The sequence below is a fragment of the Hyla sarda genome, chromosome 10, assembly GCF_029499605.1.
Source record: "Hyla sarda isolate aHylSar1 chromosome 10, aHylSar1.hap1, whole genome shotgun sequence".
Taxonomy (NCBI): Eukaryota; Metazoa; Chordata; class Amphibia; order Anura; family Hylidae; genus Hyla; species Hyla sarda.
In genome coordinates, this window is record NC_079198.1 from 52,564,848 (window position 1) to 52,586,363 (window position 21,516).

Sequence of the window (21,516 nt, forward strand, 5' to 3'; positions counted from 1 at the left end):
TCACCGATTTCTTGATGATCCAAGCAGATAGGGGTACTCTCCTGTGTAACTTCAATGTGAACCAGTGGCAGCTCATACGTGACACCTGCCATTTGCTCAGGCCCTTTGAGGAAGCCACATTATTAGTAAGTCGCCAGGATTACGGGATGAACAATGTCATTCTACTGTTTCATTTCCTACAAGTGTTGGAAACGATGGCTGGTCAGGGCAATGAAGATGTTGCGCCTACATCTCATGGCCACAATGAGGAGGAGGAGGAGCAGGAGGAGAATGAGGGGCACAGTAGAGCACAGTTTAGGTCTGATGAGATGGGTGATGTTTCTAGTCATCTGACAGGAGAGGAGGAGCATGATCAACTAGAGGAGCTAGAGGGTTATGAGGAAGGCGAGACAGAGGACCTAGACATACCGTGGCAATATGCAGTGGAGATGGAGGCAGGGAGTCCCTCCGAGTCACTTGCACAAATGACACGATGCATGCTCACTTGGTTGCGTAGTGACCGCCGAATTGTCAACATTTGGCAGCGGGATAACTTCAGACTCTCCACCTTATTGGACCCTTGCTACCGCCACAAAATGGGGGCCTTTTTTACACCCACTGAGAGGGAGGACAAACTGACCTACTACAGAGAGATCCTAAATAGTCAGTTGGCTGATGCCTATTGGCGCCATCGTCCATCCACCAGCAGGTTTTACTCAAGGGGCTCTCTGTTCTCACCTTCCACTGCCATGACTGCTGGGGAGGAAGGCGAGACAGAGGACCCAGACACACCGTGGCAGTATGCAGTGGAGATGGAGGCAGGGAGTCCCTCCGAGTCACTTGCAGTACCAGGAGCTGTACCAGCTCCATCAGCAGCAGCCTAATTCTGCAGTCGCTGATGAGTACCTTTCTTCACCCGCATAGTGAAGCAACTCATCAGCAGCAGGTAGACATGGAGCAGGATCTGAACCAGCAGGTGGTGGCATACCTTGACATGGCCATGCCAACAATCCTTGAAGATCCACTGGACTTTTAGGCAGCCAAACTTGATCTATGGCCGCAACTAGCAGAGTTTGCCCTGGAAAAACTGTCCTGCCCGGCCAGTAGTGTGCCATCAGAGCGGGTGTTTAGTGCGGTGGGGGCCATAGTCACCCCAAGGAGAACTCGTCTGTCCATGAAAAATGTGGAGAGACTGACCTTTGTAAAGATGAATCATGCATGGATCAGCCAGGAATTCCACCCACCAATGCCAGATGCATCAGAGTAGATTGACCATGGTGCTACACCAACACTTCACAAATATGGATAGTGCCAAACAGATTGAAGGCACTGCTCCCCATTTACAAACATTCCACCCACATTCATCACCGGGTACTGGTATTGCCACCCACTGCACCACTCTGTCACCTGGTTACTTTCAGGACTCCTGATGCTGCTGCTGCTGCCACCTCCGGGCTGTTTTGTTCAGCCACTATTTTGTCTCCTTATGCTTCTGCCAGCTCCAGGCTGTGCCATTCAGCCATTTATATGGTCTCCTCATACTTTGGCCACCTCCAGGCTGTACCATTCAGACACTATATTATGTTAAATTATAGATACTTGATTGATTCAGAATATTCTGTAATTACGATGCTTGATGGGTACTCCAGTTACCAATGTGGGTACAATTGCAGTATTTTCAGAATATGCTTTTCCCACCTCCATGCTGTGTCATTCAGCCAATATATTGTTTTCTGATGCTGCTGGGACTGTCTTGGATATTAACTACAATTTCATTATGGTAGCACTAGCAAATATACATGCTCAATAGAGATTTCAACATTGCTCTTCTAATATTAGGGGTTGTGAAGCCCTTTTATGTACGCAGCCTGCCGCCTGATCCAGGCTGTGTGTTTCAGGAACTACTTGGCTCACTGATGCTGCTGAGCCTGTGCCTAAAGTTTTTTTGATGTTAGCAATAGCTTACATACATCTATGCAGATTTCAATATTCCCCTTTTCATGTTAGGGGTTATTAAGCCCCTTGTGTACTTCTGCTTCTGTCTGATCCAGGCTGTGTGTTTCAGCAACTATATGGTTTAGTGATGCTGCTTGGCCTGTGCCTAATTTTTTTTTATGTTAGCACTAGCTAACATACATCTTCTTTACAGATTTCAACATTAACATTTAAATTTTAGGGGTTGTGAAGCCCTCTTGTAAACTCATGCTGATACCCTCTTGTGTACTGCTGATGCCTGCTCCTGACTGTGTGTTTCAGGAACTACTTGGCTTACTGATGCTGCTGGGCTTGGGCCTTACATTTTTGGATGTTAGCACTAGCTGACATACATGCTTCATTAAGATTTCAACGTTTATCTTTCAATCTTAGGGGTTACTAAACCCTCTTGTGTACTCCTGCTGCTGACTGCTCCTGTCTGTGTCATTCAGCAACTACATGGTTTAGTGATGCTGCTGGGCTTGGGCCTTAAATTTTTGGATGTTAGCACTAGCTAACATGCATCTTCAATAGAGATTTCAACATTCACCTTTTAATGTCAGGAGCAGGCATCAGCAGTAGAGCAGTATATATGTTTATGGTAGCACTAGGTACCATACATCTTCAATTGAAATTTCAAAATTCATCTTTTATTATTAGAGACTAGCTGAGTACCCGGTGTTGCCTGGTTTGTCCCTCCTAATCCTTGTTGTGGAGGAAAATCAAGAGAGGAAGCTTTTGACTTCATATCCAGTCCTCATTTATTGTTGTCATATCCCAACCCCCTATCCCGTCCTCATATCCCGACCTCCTTTCCCGTCCTCATATCTTGACCTCCTATCCCAATCTCCTATCTCGTCCTCCTATCCCGACCTCCTAACCCGTCCTCCTATCCCGTCCTCCTATCCTGTCCTCCTATCCCGTCCTCCTATCCCATCCTCCTATCACGTCCTCCTATCTCGACCTCCTATCCCGACCTCCTATCCCAACCTCCTATCCCGACCTCCTATCCTGTCCTCCTATCCCATCCTCCTTTCCCGTCCTCATATCTAGACCTCCTATCTCGACCTCCGATCCCGACCTCCTATCCTGTCCTCATATCTTGATCTCCTATCCCATCCTCCTTTCCCATCCTCATATCTCAAACTCCTATCCCGACCTCCCATCCTGTCCTCCTTTCCCGTCCTCATAGCTTGACCTTCTATCTCGACCTCCTATCTCGACCTCCTTTCCCGACCTCCTATCCCATCCTCCTTTCCCGTCCTCCTTTCCCGTCCTCCTATCCCGACCTCCTATCACAGCCTCCTATCCCGACCTCCTATTGCGTCCTTATATCTTGTCCTCATATCTTGTCCTCCTATCCCGACTTCCTATCCTGACCTCATATCCCGTCATCATATCCCGACCCGTAATATGTGTACCAGGTATTATTGAAATATCTCCAGCCAGCCGTATGGAAGTTATGTGGGAACATACATTTCCCATTGATTTGCATGGGACTTTAAACAAAAACCCTGACCCTCACAAATGGGGGTAGTTAAGGGTTAAATTAACTATCCTATATTTTAAGTGGACATATAAGTAACATGTGACCAAGTATTATCGAAACATCTCCAGCTGTTTGGAAGTTATGCAGTAACATATATTTCCCATAGACTTGTATGGGACTTTAAACAAAAAGCCCGACCCCGGCAAATGGGGGTGAGTAAGGGTTAAATTACCCATCCTATGTTTGTTGTTCACATATAAGTAACATGTGTGCCAAGTTTCATGTTAATATCTTTAGCCGTTTGGACGTGGTGCTGGAACATACACACACACATACACACACATGTTGAGTTTTATATATATAGACTAGCTGAGTACCCGGCGTTACCCGGTTTTTCCTTCCTAATCCTTGTTGGGGAGGAAAATAAACAAAGGAGGAAGCTTTTGACTTCATATCCCGGCCTCATATATTGTTGCCATATCCCGATCTCCTATCGTGACCTCCTATCCCGACCTCCTATCCCGTCCTCCTATCTCAACCTCCTATCCTGACCTCCGATCCCGTCCTCCTATCCTGACCTCCTATCCCGTCCTCATATCCTGTCCTCATATCCCGTCCTCCTATCTTGACCTCCTATCTTGACCTCCTATCTCGACCTCCTATCCCGACCTCCTATCCCGACCTCCTATCCTGTCCTCATATCCTGACCTCCTATCCCGACCTCCTATCCCGTCCTCCTATCCCAACCTCCTATCCCGACCTACTATCCCGACCTCCTATCCCGTCCTCATATCCCGTTCTCCTATCTCGACCTCCAATCTCGAACTCCCATCCCGATCTCCTATCCTGACCTGTAATATGTGTACCAGGTATTGAAATATGTCCAGCCGTATGGAAGTTATGTGGGAACATACATTTCCCATTGTTTTGCATGGGACTTTAAACAAAAACCCCGACCCTCACAATTGGGGGTAGTTAAGGGTTAAATTAACTATTGTATATTTAAGTGGACATATAAGTAACATGTGACCAAGTATTACCGAAATATTTCCAGCCGTTTGGTAGTAATGCAGTAACATATATTTCCCATAGACTTGTATAGGACTTAAACATAAACCCCGCCCCTGGCAAATGGGGGTGAGTAAGGGTTAAATTACCTATCCTATGTTTGTTGTTGACATATAAGTAACATGTGTGCCAAGTTTCATGTTAATATCTTTAGCCGTTTGGAAGTTTTTGTGGAACATACATACACACACACACACACACACGTTGAGTTATATATATATATAGATTGTGAGGCCCTATTGTCTCCTCATCTGCAGCCAACTCCAGGTTGTGCCATTCAGACACTATATGGTCTCCTCATGCTTCAGCCACCTCCAGGCTGTATCATTCAACCACTATATGGTCTCCATATATTGACTGTGTATTGTAGGAAACATGTGGCTATCCTTGAGTTACTCTCCCAGCATTATTGCCATGTTGATACCAGACCAGTAATAAAAGGAATATTGCCAAGGACTGTTGTTCATTCTTTGTTGTCGTCTTCAGTTGCAGAATTAAGTTGTTGCATGTTTTCCTGTTCCTCTGATGAGCTAATGTCACTGGAACACACAATACTCATATTGTCATCTAATGAAGTATCCTTTTCCTCAGAGAACGTATCTATCATTTTATTATTTTGAATGTCAGGTGGTATTCTGACAATTTCTGATTATAAAGGAATTTTGTAATCTGGGACACAGGTAAAAGTAAGTATTTTTAAACATACTGTACATCTTTCTGCCCTCATTAGTGCATACCATATATCTAGAGTACATCTAAGTAGTGTACTATTTTGTACCTGTTAATGTGTCAAGGGTCGATATACTGTGAAAGGACAGCCAGTAGTACACACCTGCTGCTGTTCTAGACAAATACTGTTTTAAGCGAAGTGAAGCATATTGTACTCCCCTCATATATATATGCAATAAGTATGTCAGGTAGAGTAGTGAAATTTCAATTACAGAATCCATTATATCAATTTCAAAATCTTAACTATAAATTAAAAAATCATAGATTTCAATGGTCTCGTCATGCTGCTGCCAACTCCAGGCTGTGCCATTCAGACACTATATGGTCTCCTCATGTTTCAGCCAACTCCAACTGTGTCATTCAGCCAATATATGGTTTACTGATGCTGCTGGGCCTGAGCCTTTGAATGACATTTTTTGTTATGGTAGCTAAAGATGAGCGAATCGAAGCTGACAAACCCAAATTCATTATGAATTTCATGAAATATTCGATTCACAACGAATGCGAATATCGCCGCGATTCTATCGTGCAAATCGCTTCATTAAATTCCATTTTACAGCGTTCCCGGCTAAAGGAGACCTAAAATGGGGGATCCACATGTGAGTACATGGGAAAGGGGATTATGGGAGGGCGGGAAAGTACGGCGGGAAGGGAGGTAGGCAGGATGACCCTGAATCACATGTGAGATGCAGCCTATCAGCATTCATTGACCCCTGTGATGTCACCGCCCTATATAAACATCAGCCATCTTGCGGCTGTTCATTTCATCCATGCAATCAGAGAGAGAGGAAGGACTGCGTGTCTGTGTGTGAATTGCTTATACCACAGCGTACTACTGGCAACTGCTAGTCACATCAGCATTGTGGACAGACAGGAGTGCAGTGCTTTGCTTGTTCTGCTCACTGAGAAGGATTTTACGCCATAAACCTCCTATTCACGTTATTGAACATTTCATCAGAGAGGGGCAGATAACTTTTTGTTGCCTCATACATATCAAAAAGCTGCCCGAACCACCTTATCACCTCATTTTTTAGCGCAATTCTGTGCTTTTTTCCCCACCAGAAATCATCTGCTGCTTATAATTGTGTGTAGACGGTATAAAATCCAGTGCACACCATTCTTAACACTCTGTGACAGAGTGCAATTTAGGGTTTACTCCCTGTTTTTTTTTTTTTTTTTGTGGTGCTGCACTGTTGTGTCCTGCTGCTGTGCAAAAATATGTTTTTTCAGCGGACTGTAGTTCATATGTCTGCCCTCATACATGCAGACAACATACCTACATCAAAGCAGTCTACTATTTTGTATCTGTAACAAGTCTAGATACAGGGAAAGTCCTGGCAAAAGTAATCACCGGCTGTTGTTTTACAAAAATATAGAGTTTTTCTGCGTACTGTTGTGCATTTTTTTTCCCTCATACGTGCATACCACATACATACATCTAATAAGTGTACCATTTTGTACCTGTTGATCTGTCAAGGGCCTACATAATGTGAAAGTCCAAGCAACAATACTCACCGGCTGGTGTTTTACAAAAAGACAGAGTTTTTTTGCGCATTGTTGCATGTTTTTGCCCTCATACGTGCATACCACATAAGTACATCTAATAAGTGTACCATTTTGTACCTGTTAATCTGTCAAGGGCCTACATACTGTGAAATTCCAAACAATAGTACTCACCGGCTGGTGTTTTACAAAAATTACAGTTTTTAGGCTCATTGTAGTGCATTTTTCTGCCCTCATCAGTGCATACTGCATATGTGCATCTAATTAGTGTACCATTTTGTACCTGTTAATCTGTCAAGGGCCTACATACTGTGAAAGTCCAAGCAACAGTACTCACCGGCTGGTGTTTTACAAAAAGACAGAGTTTTTTGGCATATTGTTGCATATTTTTTGGTCCTCATACGTGCATACCACATATGTACATCTAATAAGTGTACCATTTTGTACTTGTTAATCTGTCAAGGACCTACGTACTGAGAAAGTCTAAGCAACAGTACTCACCGGCTGGTGTTTTACAAAAAGAATTTTTGGCGTATTGTTGCACATTTTTCTGACCTCATCAGTGCATACTGCATACGTATAGCTAATTAGCGTACCATTTTGTACCTGTTAATTTGTCAAGGGCCTACATATTGTGAAAGTCCAAGCAACAGTATTCACCGGCTGTTGCTTTACAAAAATACAGAGTTTTTTTTGCGTATTGTTGGACATTTTTTTGCCCTCATACGTGCATACCACATACGTACATCTAATAAGTGTACCATTTTGTACCTGTTATTCTGTCAAGGGCCTACATACTGTAAAAGTCCAAACAATAGTACTCACCGGCTGGTGTTTTACAAAAATTACAGTTTTTAGGCTCTTTGTAGTGCATTTTTCTGCCATCATCAGTGCATACCACATGCGTACATCTAATTAGTGTACCATTTTCTACCTGTTAATCTGTCAAGGGCCTACATGCTGTGAAAGTCCAAACAATAGTACTCACTGGCTGTTGTTTTACAAAAATTACAGAGTTTTTAGGCTTATTGTAGCGCATTTTTCTGCCCTCATCAGTGCATACCGCATATGTATGTGGTAGCCCTTGGGGGGTGTATGGTAGTTGGGGTGGTATTTCGGTAGATGAGGGGTTAATGTTAACCCTATAGTTCGTGACACCAGGCTGAGGGCTAGTATGCTGAGGTAATTCTCTGGCCTATCGCCGCCCTTCTCAGTAACGATAGGTGAATGCATAAAATGACTGAAGGTCCACAAGGTACTTGAACTTGGATAACTTTACTTAAATGCTTGCGGTACATGCAATAAACTGTAACAGTCTCAGGAATACAGTCTCTATCTAGTACAATGACTGACAGTTGTTGCGGACCTTGACTTCTCATAAAAGTCTCTGAATTAGGGAAAATTGCGAAGATCCATCCGGATTTAGAAGATAGATAAGGTCCGGTGATCTTGCAGAATGTTTAGGGATTGACACATTCACAATTTAGCAGATTTCAGCCGTCGCCGCAAGGCTCAGGCCTAAACTCACTGATGACAGCAGCGCAGATCCTTCTCCATCAACAGCCCACGAGAAAAGAAAGTGAGCAATGGCCGCCGCTCCCTTATATGGGCAGGGCCGTTTTTACTGGTCCAATTAACTGTCACTCACCGTTACAAGGAGTGATGGGAGATAAACGTCACAGGGACCTCCAAAGGTCCTTAAGGATAAAACCATAGAGTTTACCTGATCACGTGACCCTAAGGTCCTGTTACGCTATGCATAGGTAATTAACCATTTATATAAACTTGTACAATCATATATATATGTATATATATATCTATAGATATATATATATATATATATATATATATATATATATATACACAAATCCTAAAGAATTATTAGATAACTAATACCTAGATGAGAGGTGACTAGGGGCGGGCTAGTTAAGAAGAACCCCGACGTCCTAGGGACTTTGGCTATGGGGACTTATATACAAAAGTAAAGGAGAGGATAAGTCGACGCCTGTCCCCTAAGACAGAGGGACTAGGGCTAGAACAGGATGATCTATAAATTCGCTATACATCCTAAGTAAACATTGAACACATTTACATTCTCTGATACTCTTACTAGTATCTGGACTAGACAATAGAAATCTATCTAGACATAAATGCTATCTAGACATTAACAAAACTATCTATCCTTTAGTTTCTAGCTTCTTAGACATTTTATTAAACTTATAGATTTTAAAGCTTACTAGACAATTAGGCAGCTATCAGACATGTAGTTGCTAGCTCCTAAGACATTTTATTAGCTCTCTACACAATTTTATGAGGCTAACTGAACATTAGTACAGCTCTCTATACTTTTAGTTTCAAGCTGACTAGACATTTTTATTATCTCACACATTTTATTCGCCAACAATAAGTTTCCTGTTAGTACACAAAAGTCTATACTGGCTAGCCGGAAGCTAGGTCACAGTAAGATTGGCTGCTAGGGTCTATCGGCTACATGCTACTTACCCCTAGAGCACTTTCAAAACAACCTAACTAGGTTATTCTTAGAATTACGTGTTTAATTCTATATTCGCAAGAGCACCTACTGGCCAGGCAGAGCATCTCACACACGCAAAGAAGGTGAAGAAGAAGTGTACCTAACACTGGCAGGAATTGAATTTCAATAGGCTACAATTCCTAAGTGTTTTCTTAAGTGAGATATTTACTTTGGTGTATGTACTAGAGAAACTTGAGGTAGTACATTTAAGTTAATAATCTAGAGTACTGATAAGTGATAGGCAGAGCATTGAAGTGGGTTATCAAAGGTACTATGTGTGCAGGTACTAAATGTGAGTCCTGGTACCTTATGGGTAGTTTGCCCTGTGTAGTCCTTTGAGACCGCCGCAACACCACCTCCATGTCATTAGGAGTTCCTTGACTTAGGGATTCTTCAAGAACTTCATTCCCCGAGGGACCAGCTGGAGGGCCGGAAATGGAAGCAACATCTTCGGTTGGACTGGGGGGTTCTCTGAAGACAGGTGGAGTAGTGGCATCAATATCTGGAGCAGTAACTGGAGCAGGACTGATGTTGGGTGTAGCAACCAATGCTGGTTGACAGGGAGCAACAGCTACTGGCAACTGACTGGGTGGTGCAACCAGTGGCGGCTGGCTGGATGGAGCTGGGAACAGTATACCCCAATACATGCTAGGTTGCTGAGATGGGAACAAAGGAACGTCCATAGTGGGATGAATTCCTTCTCCCGGCACATATTCTCTCATTGGCCTTGTTGGAGGTGGAGTAGAAGTAGCAGGAGGAGCAGAAGGAGTAGGAGGAGATGGGCCAAGCATATCTTCTTTCAGGCACACTTTTATCCTATTCCGGTGGACCATTTGTGGCTCGAACACGTCTTTTTGTATCTCATACACGTTAGTTTAAGGATAAGGGACTGCAATAATGGTGTATGGCTCCGTTTCCCACAAGGAGTCCAATTTATGGGTTCTAGGAAATTTTCTAAGCCACACTTTATCTCCAAGCTGTAAGGGCTGAGCCGTAGCATGTCAATTATAATCTTTCTCATTTCGTTCATGAATTTCACCCATTTTCTTCTCAACAATGTCCTTGGCTTCCTCAATTCTTCGTTGATGCTCTGACACCTAACCTTGGGAAACCTGAGGAGAATTGTTGAAAGGTGCCTGTAGCCCGAAGGTTCGATCCTTTGGCAATTGACCGTGTCGGCCCATCATCAGGAAAAAGGGCGTATACTCCGTAGAGCAGTGGACAGTGTTGTTGTAAATTTCTAGGAGTCCCGGCAACAGCTGAGGCCACTCTTCGTGCTTTGAAACAGAGGCAGCTCTAAGCATTTGGATGAACACTTTATTGATCCTCTCACAGAGCCCATTCCCTTGGGGATGTTGGGTCGTCGTCCAATCATGCAACCGGCAGAACTCTGGGCTTCAAAGGCGGTTCCCCGATCCGTGAGGACCGATTCGGGACACCCCAGAGGTTGGATCCAATGTCGATAGAAGAGCTGAGCAGCAGTCTTGGCGGTAAGATCCTTGACTGGGACCACGACCACCCACTTGGAATAATGATCCACCATGGTTAGAGCATGACAATAGCCAGATCGAGTGGGGGGCCAGCATCACATGATCCAAGGCAACAATTTGATTCGGCCTTTCTGTACAGATGGGATGTAAAGGGGCTCTTGCATCCCTTCGGGGGTTCTTTATCACGTTGCACACGGAGCACTCGGCACACCATTTCTCGATGTCTCCCCGCATCCCAATCCAGTAAAATCTCCTTCTGACGGTGATCTCTGTCTTATGGACCCCAAAGTGTCCAGATTGATCATGATAGGCATTCAGGACCATGGCTGCATCTCTTCTGGGAACTACTCTTCTGGGATCTGGTGTATGCAGTCTCCGGAAACTGGGTCCAGGGAATTTAGGTAGACCAGCCCCTTGTGCAGGAACAGGCGATTCCTCTGCCGCCACAACCGCTTCAATTCGAAATCCCCGTGGGCCTTGCGCACCCGAGTGGGCACTTTCTTGTGGAGGCAATAGTCTAGGAGGTCCCCGATAACCCGGCTTTCATCCTGAAGTGTCTTCCAGGTGGACAGATCTTCAGGGACTTTGGGAGATTCAGGTCCGTCACCCGCCTGGGCAGTTAGAGCACTCTGGCTCACAAACCTCAGGTAGAAGGGAGGCATTTCTACATCTTCCCACACATCTTCAGCAGGAGGTGCTTCTCCCGGGGCCATGCGAGAAAGTACATCCTCATTAACATTGGTTTTTCCGCTGCGGTACTTAATGTTGAAATCATAGTTGGCCAACCGAGAGGCCCAATGCTGTTCAAGAGCTCCCAACTTAGCAGTGTTCAAATGGGCCATGGGGTTGTTATTGGTGTAGACCGTGAAGGGAGTAGCAGCCAGATAGTCTTTAAACTTCTCAGTAATGGCCCAGACCAGGGTTAGGAGCTCCAGCTTGAAGGAGCTATAATTGGCATCATTCTTCTCAGCACCCTGGAGATGCCGGCTGGCATAGGCAATCACCCTCTCTTTGCCATCTTGCACTTGAGATAAGACCGCCCCCAGCACTCACTTTGTCTGGATCAGGCTGGACTCCTTGAGCACTGACTACATGTCCCAGATAGTGTACTTGTGGCTTTAGTAAGTGACATTTGGAAGGTTTAACTTTGAGTCCATGTTGGATAAGGACTTGGAAAACTTCTTTCAGGTGATCCAGGTGTTCCTGATATGTCCGAGAATAGACTATGACGTCATCTAAATACAATAGAATACTCTGGAAGTTAAGATGCCCCAAGCATCGCTCCATTAGGCGTTGGAAAGTAGCTGGTGCATTGCACAATCCAAAGGGCATACTTTTGAACTCGAAGAGACCCATAGGGGTGGCAAATGCGGTCTTCTCTCTATCCTCTTCTGCCATTGGCATCTGCCAGTAGCCGCTCGTCAGATCCAGTGTGGAAAAATAGGCGGCCGACCCCAATGCAGTTAAGGATTCTTCGATGCGAGGGAGAGGATAGGCATCTTTATGAGTTATGCTGTTCAGCTTCCCGTAATCCACGCAAAAGCGGATAGTCCCATCTTTTTTCTTCACCGGGACCAAAGGTGCAGCCCAAGGACTCTGACTTTCCTGGATGACATCGGCCTCTTTCATCTCCACAAGCCTTTTCTTTATGGTCTGATACATCCCAGGAGCCACAGGGAGATGTCTCTCTTTGATGGGTGGATTGTCCCCAGTGAAAATCCTATGTTTGATCATGGTGGTCCTGCCAAAGTCTGTGGGAAACTTGCTGAAAGCTTCCTGATATCTCTTAGCTACCTGGTTGACTCCTTCCACCTGTTCCTTGAGGGTATCTTCGCCTCCTATTTGCAGTTGGCTCCACCAAGGTTCTGCAGGATTCTGGTCAGGTCCTCCTTGAGCCACTTGTGACTTCAAGACCAAATCTCTGACATCCAAATTGTGCAGGGTAGCCACCGGAGTATACTTGGGTAGTTGGACTGCAACTTGAGAGAGGTTAATAAGTCTCACTGGAACCTTCCCATTACGTACTGTTACCAGGCTTCTAGCGGCTTGCACCAAGGGACAATCTTCCAGTAGAAGGGGTTCCAAGAGCGCTTGATAATCTTGATTTTTCACCCCGGGTTGGGCACGACACCAAATATCTGTCTCTGTCTGTGGCTGTAGACTAACGGCTCCTATATCTTGAATCCTTACTCGACAGATTTCTCCTTGATGATTCAGACACCAAATATCTGTCTCTGTCTGTGGCTGTAGACTAACGGCTCGTATATCTTGAATCCTTACTCGACAGATTTCTCCTTGATGATTCACGAACTTCTGTTCTGCCTGGAGGATTTTGAGATGGTGTTGGGCAGCTCGCCGGCCTGGGGGTGACAGGTGAGGGAGAGATACATGCAGTGCACAGACAATATCATCAAAACAGTGCCTCATAATATTCATACCTAAAATGAAATCAGCTGCCCCTTCATCCCTAACATTGGTGACAATCATGCCCGGCCTTCCTAACACGTTTCCCACCTGCACTGTGGGCTCCCAGTAGCCATGCCTGGGTACTGGTTTCCCGTTCCCTGCAATTACTCTAAACTCCGCTTCCTGAGGGTCACACAACCTTTCTGGGCCCCAATACTTATATCCTGTATCTATCAGAGCTTGTAACCGGATACCTTCAACCATCACCTGGACATAAGGACAAGAAGCTACATACATAGACAGTCCCTTCTTGTCACTGGTTGATTCTGGACCTTCAGCCGCTACTCCTGGGGTGCGGTCCTTGACCCCAGGGGACGCCCGTTTAAAGCCCAGCATTGGCTCTTCCAGTGTCCATTCTTGTAACAATAACTACAGATGGGTCTCTGACTCCCAGGTGGTCCCACAGGAGGGGTACTAGGTGGACCAACAGGGCGAGGGTCAGCCTTCTTAGGTGGCGGTGTTGCAGATCTAGAAGGATTTGGCCGTACAGCCATTTCTTTAAAGGCCTTGGCTAACTGTTCAATGTCCTGTTTGATGTCTTGTAAGTCAGCTGTCCAAGGGCTAGAAGAAGGTGTTGGTGGGGCAGATTGAGAAGGGACAGGCGGCTGGGGCGAAGGCCCCAAAGATTCGGTAGCGGTGACACTAGTCTCTTCTATCTGAGGTCCTGACTCTAACTTTAACCGCGAGTCTCTTAAAAGCTGGGAAAGCCATGTCGGGATTTTGCACGGCCAGCATCCTACGTTGGGCCTTGTCCCATTTGTTCAGTGCCCCTTCTATAAAACGGTCCATCAGTACTCGATTGCCCTGATCGGGCGTGATGCCGTCCAACTTCTGTACCGCCTCTAATGCGCTCTGTAAAGCTACTGCATATGCTCGGAGAGTGTCACCTAGCTTCTGCATATGCTCAGAGAGTCTCACCTGGCCAGTCTCATCTGGCTTGCCGTTCATAGAGTCAGAGGCGTACCTCCGAGGGAGAATGAGATTCAAACACTTGAGAAAGTCCTTCAAAAATCTGTCCCACTGTGGCTTTATCAGCCGCTTGCCAGGTGCGAAGTTCTTCCAAGGCGGGCACTGGAGCTGTCCCAGAAGCAGCTGTATCTGTTGATGAGGGGGTAGTGCATAAAACCCAAAGAGGCTGTAGAATTTTTCTTTAAAGTCTAAATGTAAAAGGGTCACCATTGTAGGTGGGAAGCACAGGATTCCCCAGGAAGACAGGTGCAGCAACAGGGGCGCCCAACACATAGGGAGAGACTGAAGGTGGACTTACTGGGTCCGGCTCCGCCTGTGATGGAGGTCTTGCTGGAATCACAGGTAGAGCACATCTTTGTGAGGTAGAAAGTGTTGGTGAAGGCGGCAAGACACTTCTGACTTGGGGTGGAGACCCCATTGGTGGGGCCACTGGAGCATTGCCCCCTTGCTGTTCAGGTGGGGACTGTGGGGCTGCAGGTTCTGACATCTCTGTATTTGGTATGCTGGCCCTTTAAATAGATCTTGGATTCCGAGGTCCCAAAGAAATACGCAGTTGTTCTTTAATCTGGAACTTGAGAGCGTAGATTTCAAATTTGAGAGCGGTGACCTGAAACTCAAAAGCCTTTAATTGAAATTTGAGTGCGTTGATCGGCAGCTGAAGCAACTCTATGCGGGACTTCAATTCGGCAATCTGATGTCTCAGAGTCCCGTACTGTTCCGGTTCCTCACAGCTTCCAGCCCGTTGTCGCACTCTGCGCCTTTTCCCGTGCTGAGCTGTCTCTCTCTGTTGGTTTCTGGCACTAGGCTCTGACAAAATGGCCGCCGCGGCACCGAGAGCTTCGTTGGGCGGGGTCTCTGGATCACGTGCGCCGGGATGTCCCGCGCTAACTAGTAGCACCGCTGTACTGTTTGCCTCCACCCTTACTTTACACGCACACTTCCTCCACACAGCACCATGTGCGCAACCCCTTACTCCGGAGTATAAGTCACAGTACATAAATAAAGTTTGCTTTCTGGGGGGGAGTACACTCTCACTAGTGGCAATAGTAGGCACACACCCAAGTCCTGTTCATGCAAGGCCAAAAAGGCTTTGTGGAAGCCCTTGGGGGGGGGGGTGTATGGTAGTGGTGGTATGGTATCGGTATATGAGGGGTTAATGTTAACCCTATAGTTTGTGACGCCAGGCTGAGGGCTGGTATGCTGAGGTAATGCTCCGGCCTATCGCCGCCCTTCCCTGTAACGATAGGTGCATGAAATGACTGAAGGTCCACAAGGAGATTGAACTTGAACTTGAACAACTTTACTTAAGTGCTTGCGATACATCCAAGGCACAGTAACAGTCCCATGCAAACAGTCCTTATATTGCTCAGTGACTGACAGTTGTTGCGGACCTTGAGCTATTTAGAAAGTCTCTGAATTTAGGGTAGATATTTGCAGATCTGTCCGGATTTAGGGGTTATACTAGGTCCGCTGATGCTGCAGAGTGTCTGGGGATTGATACACTCTCTATTCCGAATTACTCAGCCATTGCCGCAAGGCTCGGGCCTAACTCACTGCGATAGTTGCTGCGCAGATCCTTCTCGTTTGACAGCCCAGGAACAAGAGAGAAAACATGGCCATCGCTCCCTTATATGGGCAGGGGGCGGGGTGAATCCGATTGGCCCGAACATCTGTCATTCACCATTACACAGAGTAATGGGATTGCATATGGCACAGGGCCTCCAAAGGTCCTTAAGCAGAATACCATAGAGTTTACCTAGTCACGTGCAACGCTATGGAACAGGTAATTAACTATTTATTTACATATATATTACTAAATTTACATCAACCTTGCATAAATTACTGAACTATTAGTTGGAATAGAGGCGACAAGGGGTAGGCTACACAACAGGGATCCCTACGTCCTAGGGACTCTGGCTATGGGGACCCACACATACATAGGTACTGTATAAGATGCGGTACCGGGATACCACAGTTGGTTCACAAATAACTCTGAACAGTTCAAAGAGCGCTGTGTATGCAGCTCAGCAAGAGTCATGGGACTTCCTGTTACCGGTCCTAGGGATCATGTGATCACCAGCTACCTGCAGGGAGCTGCAGGGTCTTGGCAGTCTATGATGTTTATGAGCCTACAATCACATACATTTGGATGTGGTAACACATCTACTTCTCACATCCTACATATATCTGATGGTGCAGAGGTAAAACAAATAAACGCTAATTATTTTTACAGTTAAATCTAATTTCCAAAAAAACAACTCACCAAAATGGTCATTTATAAAGTGACTGCCAGTCTGCCTATCCTATCAGTGGCTAAAAGCTGACCTGATTTCTATGGTTGTAAGCCCTTGGAATACCTTTGTCATTGCTTAGCATCTCTTACTTCATTTGGAGCCTACACTAATGGAACTGCCCTCTACTATTAATCCTAGAAAAGCTTCTTTGCGTATCTCAGAACAGACTGGCAAAGAGCACTAACATGATAAACACACAGCAAGAATATACAAGTCAAATATGTTAGACAATTAGATAAAATGCAGACATGCAAAGATGCTGTCAGTCATTTTCCTAGCCATCAGTAGAAGAAGTAGAAGTTTTCCAGGTTACAAATAAATAGTTTTTAACCCCTTCATGACGCAGCAATTAATTTTTTTTCGCTCATGTTTTTTTTATCCTCACATACAACAAAAGTTGTACTTTTAATTGACATTGTACTTTTCACTTTATTTTATCATATAATGTATTACAGAGCCAGAAAAAATATATGTCAGGCTATCTTTATTCTGCGAGTCGGTACGATTTCAATTATACCAAACTTGGATATTTTCTTTACATTTATGGTAAACAAAATAGAATACTTGAAAAAGATAAAAAAAAAAAAAAAGTTTGTTCATGCCATGTTCTGAACCCCTATAACTTTTTTATTTTTCCACCTATGGAGCTGTGTTTGGGTTTATTTTATTGTGCCATGAGCTGTAGTTTTTGATGGTAAAATGTTTGCATTATATGGGACTTTTTGATCACTTTTTATTACATTTCATCAATTTTGTTGTTCGGCACTTTTCCCCTTTTACGCTGTTCACCGTATAGGATCAGTAACATCATAATTTAATAGTTTGGACAATCAAACAAGCAGTGCTACCAAATATGTTTATTAGTTATCTTTAAAACTGTTTTTACATTGTTTTATTTGAAAAATGGGGAAAAGTGGGGTGATTTAACCCCTTAAGGACTCAGCCCATTTTGGCCTTAAGGACTCAGACAATTTAATTTTTACGTTTTCATTTTTTCCTCCTCGCCTTCTAAAAATCATAACTCTTTTATATTTTCATCCACAGACTAGTATGAGGGCTTGTTTTTTGCGCGACCAGTTGTCCTTTGTAATGACATCACTCATTATATCATAAAATGTATGGCGCAACCAAAAAACACTATTTTTGTGGGGAAATTAAAACGAAAAACGCAATTTTGCTAATTTTGGAAGGTTTTGTTTTCACGCCGTACAATTTATGGTTAAAATGACATGTGTTCTTTATTCTGAGGGTCAATACGATTAAAATGATACCCATTATTATATACTTTTATATTATTGTTGCGCTTAAAAAAAATCACAAACTTTTTAACCAAATTAGTATGTTTATAATCCCATTATTTTGATGACCTCTAACTTTTTTTATTTTTCCGTATAAGTGGCGGTATGGGAGCTCATTTTTTGCGCCATGATCTTTACTTTTTTTTGATACCACATTTGCATATAAAAAACTTTTAATATATTTTTTATAATTTTTGTTTAATAAAATGTATTAAAAAAGTAGGAATTTTGGACTATTTTTTATTTTTTTTCGTTCACGCCGTTCACCGTACGGGATCATTAACATTTAATTTTAATAGTTCGGACATTTACGCACGCGGCGATACCAAATATGTCTATAAAAAATGTTTTTTACGCTTTTTGGGGGTAAAATAGGAAAAAACGGACGTTTTACTTTTTTATTGGGGGAGGGGATTTTTCACTTTTTTTTTTACTTTTACTTTTACATTTTTTTTTAAATTTTTTTACACTTGAATAGTCCCCATAGGGGACTATTCATAGCAATACCATGATTGCTAATACTGATCTGTTCTATGTATAGGACATAGAACAGATCAGTATTATCGGTCATCTCCTGCTCTGGTCTGCTCGATCACAGACCAGAGCAGGAGACGCCGGGAGCCGCACGGAGGAAGGAGAGGGGACCTCCGTGCGGCGTTATGAATGATCGGATCCCCGCAGCAGCGCTGCGGGCGATCCGATCGTTCATTTAAATCGCGAACTGCCGCAGATGCCGGGATCTGTATTGATCCCGGCACCTGAGGGGTTAATGGCGGACGCCCGCGAGATCGCGGGCGTCGGCCATTGCCGGCGGGTCCCTGGCTGCGATCAGCAGCCGGGATCAGCCGCGCATGACACGGGCATCGCTCCGATGCCCGCGGTTATGCTTAGGACGTAAATGTACGTCCTGGTGCGTTAAGTACCACCTCACCAGGACGTACATTTACGTCCTGCGTCCTTAAGGGGTTAAATATATTTTTTATATTTTTTTTAAACATTTTTATATTTTTATAACACATTCCCCCCCCCCCCCCCTCTAGAGGCCTATGGTAAGACATCATTAGATGGATTACATAGATCAATGTAATGCTATTGCATTACATTGATCCATGTTATCACCGCTTAAAGTGTACCCGTCAGATCCAACAAAAAATATATTTTTTTTAATATATCACTCATTACCTAATCCTGACCATGTAATTTTTATGTGTCTAGCAAATGTATTTATTTATTACACTTTAAATTTAGCTCACTAGTCTGAATTCCTCTCAAAGGCAGGGGGTGGCCTCACTGTGCAGGTCTCCGCCCTCTCCCTCAGTATGCTGTCTGATCACATCTCCCCTAGCATTAGCAAAACTACAACTCCCAGCTTGTCCTCACTGACATTAGCGGGACACAAGCTGACAGTGGGAGGATTTTTCCTCCAGCTGTGAGCCCTGCACTCACAGCCGTCAATCAAGGAAGTGTGTCCATGATGTAGGTGATGATGCATGGACACAGCATAATATATGTCCAAGCAGGCGGGGGGGGGGGGGCAATTAATTTTCTAATGAAAGCAATTGCAAAACCTATTGAAGCCATTTTTGTGAAATGGCTATTACCTGTTGTAGTTCCCTCCCTCCCACCACAAGTCCCAGGATTCCTGGTTTGTGTGTAAGTGAGAGGTCACTTTTCTTCCTCCCACACATCGGCCACCTCACCCTTTGCAACACATCTGAGCTACATTTCCTTGCAGAGTTGTGGAGAATGACCCCCAGTCCCCCCTCCCCTACCCAGCAATTGCTCCACTCATTATAGCAGACAAGCTCCTTTCAACCTGACTAGTGATGTAATGTCACTAGTAGACTCTGTGAAACTTCTCTAAAAGACCACATCTTTGAAAAGACCACCTCAGTATTCAGAGCAGATTTAGTGTGATGGATTTTAAAGGGGTACTCCAGTGGTTAATTTTTTTGACTATATGGCATCTTCTTTGTAAGTTTTGTTTTTTTTGCAATATACATGTATTATATGTTTTGGCAGCATGTGTGTGTTTTTCTTACCTGTTTGTTGGGCAGGAAGTTCTGTAGTTCAGAGGGTTTTCTTTTACCGTTGTCCACAGTTCTGAGTCTGTTGTGGACAAGATGTCATAGCACTTTTTTTCTCTCTGTCTGCATGAGAGGAATAAGGCACGCCCCCTCATCTCATCCAGCTGAGTACACAGCTCCTCACTTCCCCTCCCCCCTGCTCTGTATTCTAAGGATGCAGGTCTGCACAGGAGAAGGACCTCACAGAGGAGATAAGTGTTATCTAAAGGGGAGGATGAGAAGGTGCACGGGCTGGGGATGTATGGACTGCAGGGAAATAAATCTCATACTGGGAATGATCTCTATGGGGGAGATTTATCAAAATCTGTGCAGAGGAAAACTTGCCCAGTTGCCCATAGCAACCAATCAGATCGCTTCTTTCATTTTTCACAGGCCTTCATAAAAATGAAAGCAGCAAGCTGATTGGTTGCTAAGTTTTCCCTATGCACAGTTTTTGATAAATCTCCCCCTATATGTGAAGGGGAGGGGGAGACTCCTGAATGACACATGCTGGGAGTTGTAGTCCCTGTTGTGTGTGTGTGTATGCTAGTGTTTACAAACCAGTGTGCCTCCAGCTGTTGCAAAACTACAACTCCCTGCATGCCCTGACAGACTTTGGGCATGCTGGGAGTTGTAGATTTGCAACAGCTGGAGGTACACTGGTTGGGAAACACTGTTCTAGCCTATTCAGCATACACATCATGTTACACCAGTGTTTCCCAACCAGTGAGCCTCCAGCTGTTGCAAAATTACAACTCCTAGCATGCCCAAAGTCTGTGAGGGTATGCTGGGAGTTGTAGTTTTGCAACATCTGGAGGCACCCTGGTTGGGAAACACTGGTATATGCCCTACAGAGGTATGGTGAACTACAACCCCCAGGAGACTACAGAGGCAGCATGCTGGTGTTATACCACAGTCTGAAGACTCCTGAATGACACATGCTGGGAGTTGTAGTCCCTTTTGTGTGTGCATGCCAGTGTATCCCAACCAAGGCTGATTATATTAGTGTGCTGTGTATAAGGGGGCTGACCCGGGAAAATAGTAGGGTGGGTGAAGGGTGGAACAAACAAACAAAAAAAAAAAAAAAGGAGCCGCACCAAACCAGCAAGGCATGTGGCATGCTGGGATTTTTAGTAGTTTTCAGCACAGCAAGAAGCAGGAAATAGAAGCAAAGATAGGAAAACAAAGTGGGGGATAAAAAGACAACAAAGAACGGAAATAGAGTAGGCTAAACAACAAGAATACAAATGAAACTAAACAAATAGGGTAAGTCAAAAACGGAAAAACACGTTGACCACCGGAGTACCCCTTTAAGTTCATATATTGTGGCCATTTTCTTTGAGAAGACCATACATATAGACAACTACTTTTTAATGCAAACAGTTTCACTGTATTTTGTGAAGGGATCTATTCATATGGAGATTGGCCACTGAGGAATACAGCACAAAAATTGTATTTAATTTAGTAACAAATCTGTACTTTTTAGGTCAGCACCTGCAGCATACTGTATATAAAACACATACTAAGGGAGAAGAAAGACTAATATCACATATTTAGCAGGCTCTTCACATATTCTTTACAACCAGGATAACAGAGGCTTATGGTGTCTGTAGTGCCACGTTTAAAGAAGTACTGCAGCCATAGACACATCCCCTATC

The 21,516-nt window shown here is 44.4% G+C and overlaps 1 protein-coding gene and 1 long non-coding RNA gene across 4 annotated transcripts in view; one reads left to right on the forward strand and one right to left on the reverse strand.

Moving 5' to 3' along the window:
• The window catches only part of LOC130293419 (uncharacterized), a 43,682-nt gene extending 23,548 nt beyond the window's left edge, over window positions 1-20,134 (reverse strand). The window contains exon 1 of the long non-coding RNA XR_008848201.1: window positions 19,835-20,134. This is a non-coding gene — a long non-coding RNA (uncharacterized LOC130293419). The remainder of the gene's footprint in view (window positions 1-19,834) is intronic.
• Window positions 1-21,516, forward strand: part of LOC130293418 (visinin-like) — a 306,760-nt gene that overhangs the window by 175,895 nt on the left and 109,349 nt on the right. The window lies entirely within an intron of this gene.